Genomic DNA, 6,107 nt, shown 5'->3' on the forward strand with positions numbered 1-6,107 from the left:
GACATGTAATATAACCTTGTTCATAAATAAACCTGTCAAATTTTAGATACCACTACCTTGGAGCCTGCTTTAAGCCATACAAGCTCTTCTTCAACCTGCACACTAGTTTCTCCTTCCCTTTGACCTCATATCCTTGTGGTTGTTGCATATAGATAGCTTTATCCAAATCCCCATGGAGAAAGGTCGTCTTTACATCTAATTGATCAAGATGCAAATCTTCGGTTGATACTAGACTTAAAATTGTTCGGATTGAAATCATTTTAACAACAGGAGAAAATATTTCATCAAAGTCTATACCTTTCTTCTATGCAAACCCCTTCACCACAAGTCTAGCTTTATACTTTTTTCTACCTCCATCTTCTTCCTCTAACCTGTAAACCCATTTATTTTGCAATGTTGTTTTACCTACAGGCAACTTGACCAAGTCCCAAGTCTTGTTATATACCAAGGAGTCCATCTCTTCTTTCATGGCTAGCTCTCACTTCTTCCTGCATGTTTTGCTTCTTCGTAACATTTTGGTTCACCAAAATCAATCAATAATGCATAATATAATGAAGGAGGGTATCGTTCAGGGGGTCTACTTATCTTGGTAGATCTTCTAACATCACTTTCAGGTGTTTGAGGTGCTTGTTTTGTTGTGGTTGTTGTTCTTGTTGTGGCTATTGATCATTACGATTTTCAGACACCTTTACTTTTTCTGTGATCTCATCAAGCACTGTGTATTCTCTATTTACTTTTTCCTGTTTCTTTTCCTGCATTGTATCCTTATACAAGACCCTTTCATTGAATATGACATCTCTACTCCTAATGATTTTGTGATTTTCATAATCATAAAAGCGATAACCAAAATCATTAACACCATATCCAATAAAGATACATTTCGTTAATTTTGCCTCAAGCTTTGTTCTATTCTCTTTATTAATGTGGAAAAATGCTTCACAACCGAAAGTCTTTAAAAATTAGTAGTTTACCTTTTTACTTTTCCATGCTTCCTGACGAAAACCACCATCCAATGAACTTGAAGGCCCTCTGTTTATTAGAAAAACAATGGTATCTACATCATTTTCCAAAAATTGTAAATCCAATCCTGCATGAAATCTCATGCACATTGCACGCTCCATGATTGTCATGTTCATTGTTTTTGACACGCCATTTTCCTATGGTGTTCATGAAATTGTCTTCTCTCTGTGAATTTCGTGCTTTGAACAGTACTTATCAAACTCTTTGCTGCAATATTCACCTCCATTATCTGATCTGAGACACTTCAACTTCTTTCCTGTCTCAACCAAAGCTTTACATTTTTTGAAAGTATCAAATACATTAGATTTATTTTGAATACAATAAATCCAAGTTTTTATGGTTTCATCATCAATAAAAGTAACATAATAACAATAGCCACCGACATATGATACCTTATCAGGTCCCCATACATTTGTATGCACAAGCTCTAATTTTTCTCTCTTCTTTTCCAACTCTGGGGAATATGACTCTCTTATATTTTCCATAAACACAATTCTCACAGAAATCGAAATCAACATGCTTCAAACCTGGCAACAAATTTCTTGAGTGAAGAATATCCATCCCCTTCACACTCATGTGCCTTGTTATCACTCTATAATTTCTGAATTTGCTAGAGAAACTACAAAGGTAACCACAAAACCACTTTGGAAGCTGGGATCTAGCCCTACCAGCTTCAGAGAGGGATCTCTCTATAAAATTTAGATTTGTTTGTTTTTAGATCTTAGGCTAGTTATGAAGTTTAAGGTTTGGTTTTTGAATTGGTTTGAATTGTATGGTTGGTTGATGTCTAGATTACCATTGGGCTATGGAGTTTGTTCCTTAAAGCATGGATCTATTTCAGTATTTTACAGATAGATTTCATAGGGCGAGGTAGCCAAACTAATTGGATTCTTTAATTTTAAGTGAAATGAATAAGAAGAAGAGAAAGGATTTCCATTAAGTAAAGAGAAATTAAGAATTCTTTTACTTAATATCAGTTGAAAACATTAAAATTATTCAAAGCCAGAATCAGAGTGTACATCTAAACAAATTATGTTCTTCAACTTTCTATTGAATAATTTAGATTAAGAAACACATGTGTATGGTAAACAAAGAAATATAAACACATAAAATGATAGAGGCACTTCACCAACAATATGACACAAGAATCCTGTGAAAGAGCTTTCTGTATTACTGATAAGTCCACTGAGGCTTGAAAAATATACAATATCTTTCTTCTGTCAAAAAAAACAAACCATAATACTTCAAAAGGAGAAGTATTTATAAGTTTATTTACAAAATATCCTGTCAAAACTGAACAGGATGTAATTTAGGAATTTCTAAACTGAACATATCTCTAATTACAAAAATATAGGAAAATTTAAACTGCTTGGGTTGTTGGCACTATAGTTGTGGAATCTGTGTTGAGGTGGCCTTTGACTTTTGCTATGATGTTTGTCATGCTGGATGGAGAAGAATTGATTGTTTACTCAAGTAACTCGCATAACTTTTCCCACCTTTATTCACTTGGAATTGAAAATTTGAGTAACCTCCTGTAAATTTCATCTACCTTTGTATATTTGCAAAGGTGGGCTTGGTAATGAAAATGTATTTGACTTCACGTTGTATGTAGAAATCAAATTCTAATGCCTGTAAGAAATATTTTCCTGTTATAGTCCCCTTTATTCCTGCAAATTTGGTGTTGTCCCTACCAATAGCCATCAATTTCTGAGTGTAATCAGGCAATGTCATTAACTTGTCATTCAATACCAACAAACCTGGAAGTCCCTTTTGATTGAGGACCTTAAGCTTGTTAAAAAATCTTTGGACACCATTCTCCAGAACCTGACACTTCTTCTTTAACTGCAACATAAGATTTCTTTTGGTTAATACTTTCTTAACCTCCAATATGGTCTCGGTTCTATCTTCTATTTGCAGCTCTTCCAACTCAAATCTGTTTTAGAGTCCAGAAACTCGATGAGCTCTGTGGCTTCAGTTGGCTTGTCTCCCAGCTTTCCTCTAATTTCTTGAATGGCTTCTTTGGATTTCTGAATCAACTCCTTCTGCTAAAAAATGATTTGTATCAATGGCCATATCTCTGTCATTGATTGGTTGATATCTATCCATATATTTTCCTTAGCCTGAGATAAGGTATGATCCATGGAAGATTGCTTTTACATTTGTTGTATCCTTTGCATCAATCTCTAGGATTTCTACATCTTTGTTGATCAAGAACTTTCAATTCTCTCTTTCTATTCCTGTAGAATCCTAACTTGTGCTTGTAGTTTCTTGATTTCCTCCCCTTGTAAATACATGTCTACGATGGCTTTTACCAGTTTGTTTGGGTCATCAGAAGTTTGTGCATGGGATACTCTAGGTGTAGAAACTCTCACTGTGGTTTTTGTAGTTCTTGCTGCTGCAGTTGATGTAGAAGCTCATATTTTCACTATGGTTGCAAGAGGTATTGCATCAAGTGGGATAATAGCTAGTTTTGCACTATGTTCTTTTTCTTTGATCAGCTTGTCCATCTCTACTTCCATGTCCCTTATTTGTGCATTTTTCTCCATAATTAATCTTAGCATATTTTCCTTTTGGCTCTCTGTCTCCCATACTTCTTTTGCTTGTGGAACCTCGGTTGCTAGCATTTTTAATTGCTTTCTAAGTGTTGTTATGTCAGTGTTCTTCTTCTTGACTATCTCTTCTACTGCTTTAACATTACTTGGGTCATATCCTATCTTAATGACCAAGTATTCCAAGGATTTTATTTTATTATCCTTTGCTAAAGAAGAATCCTTTTCCAGCTTTAACTAGGATTGAATATTAGTAAGGGGCATCTACAATTTAGAAGCAATCATAGCAGTACTTGTCAATGTGGAATAAATCATCTCCCTCGTCTACCTGTGCATGTCCATTTGATCTACAGGATGGACATCCTTTTTATCAAACTCAAATGTAGTTTGCTTGTAGTCTGTTGTAGATTTAGGGTGGAGGACTTATGCCTGCAATAATGCCATCTACATTCTCCCCTTCTCACTGTCAAATGCTGACAAAAGCTTATGGTGTGTAGAGGTTGTTTTTTTTTTTTAAATTGGTCATAAGTGTTGACCTTAAGAAGCTCATTCCTACGTTTTATTTCCTAAAACTTGTAAAAGATACTAGTTTCCCTTTTCCCTTGGACCATTTCTGATGTTTGAGCTGTGTCTAGACTTTCTTGTGAAATTGAGGAGAAGGAAGATCATGTATATATGCTATCTCTTGCTGAAAATTGTGGAGTCTTGAGTACTATAGGAGCTTTTCCTGGTCCTTCTTTTGTAAAATCTATCTTAGGATTAGTTCTTGCCTTCTTAGTATACATTTTGAATTCTTTGAAACCTCTTGTTGTCTTAGTGGGTCCTGACCCAAGTTCAGATTTAGTTGTGCCAAACAAAACCCTACAGTATTGGCCCTTTCAGCATCAACCCGTGTAGAGTGGACTGAAGTCTCACCCGAAACAGTATGGGACATTGGAACCAAGTTTCCGCATCCAGATATTAGTGTGATGTACTTTTATTTCTTAGATCTGCCTTCACATGGATCTCTAAGCCTGTGGGGCTTGGCGCTGTATCTTCCTTCAAATGGTCTCTAGACCTTCACAAACGTCTACGATCAGCTTTTGCAAACCTTTAATAGATAGGTTATCTAATTACCTGCATCATAGACTAGCCTCAAATCGAAATCCACACAGATTGGCTTAAGTGCTTAATAAACTTAACAGAAAGTATTATAACCTTCACATAAATACTTAACATGTATTGCATTAAATTAATAAGAGTTATCCAGTAGATTTGCGCATCAATACATCATTATCTCATAAAGACATTATCTCATCATAACATATATAGAAAACATAAAAAGAAAAAGGAAACAAATAAAAAATATGAATTTCTCCAACAGTCTTCCTTATTGATCTTCAGTATAAGGTTATAGACTCAAAACTTCCCTGTGCACTCAGCTACAGGGGTTCGTGCACTCAGTTGTGGACACTACTCTAGGCCTCTGCGCACTCAGCTGTAGAGCCTTTTCCTCCTCTAAGACTTACTTCTATGCGCTAACTCTCTAAGACTCCATTTTTCGTACCCATAGACAAAGCATAGATATGTCTTAGACTCCCTAAGGCACACCTATTTATACAATCCCATGGTCCGCGAACCAAGGGTAGATCTCAAAACCGACTCACAATTTACATAAACGAGGGTAAAACCCTTTTTGACTCTTATCTACCTATGCGCTCTGCATCCACAATTCGCGGAGACTTTACATCTTTTTGTCAAAATTTACATCAAAACTTGGGTTTTTAACCCAAAACTAACCCAAGGGACCCCATCCCAACAGGACCCCAACACAGAGGTCATCACTCGCCCTCAATTCACTCAGCTGGCACGGTGAACTTGCTGCGAAGATCCCCTAGCTCCACCTGCGTAACTACTACCTCAACAACGCTCTGTGTAGCTGCCTTCTTCACTTTTTCGACGAGTTGCTCCATAGCTAGTCATTCGCCGATCAGCTTGATCTTATCCTGTGTGAGCTACAAGTTCATCAGCTTCTCCTAAATGTTGGTTGAGACTTGGCAGGCTTCTTCCAACCAAGGACCCAACCTGGTCTTAAGCATTGCCTCTTTTTTCTGAGTTACTTCCAGCTATGCGAGGAGCCTCTTTCCCTCCTGCAACTTGGCGAGGCATTGTGTTGTATCAATTGAGCGCGTTGTCACCCTAACCTCGTCATACTGCTTTTGGAGCTCGTGGATCTTTATATTCAATATCTGCAGGTTGGGGTTTTCCTGCAGGGTCATCACCAACTCCATCGCCTATTCAAACAAGGCTATGCAGTCAATGAATGCGACATATACAGTAGCCATTCCTTCCTTGATGGAAGCTCCGTGTTGTTCCCTGACCTCGAGCGGAGTCAAAGGCTGTGATTTGAGCTGCAACTCTGTGATTTTCATGTTTGGTTCAAATTGAACTCACGCTACTTCTACCTTTGCCTCACAGAAACCTTCAGCTAGTTTCCGGATCTTGGCCTCTGGTTTTGTGTCCTCAGGTATGTGCAACTTCGGGAATGTTCTGCACGAA

Source organism: Pinus tabuliformis, chromosome 2_2 (genome assembly GCF_031772625.1).
Source record: "Pinus tabuliformis cultivar Carrire ecotype Pingquan chromosome 2_2, CPIR1, whole genome shotgun sequence".
NCBI lineage: Eukaryota > Viridiplantae > Streptophyta > Pinopsida > Pinales > Pinaceae > Pinus > Pinus tabuliformis.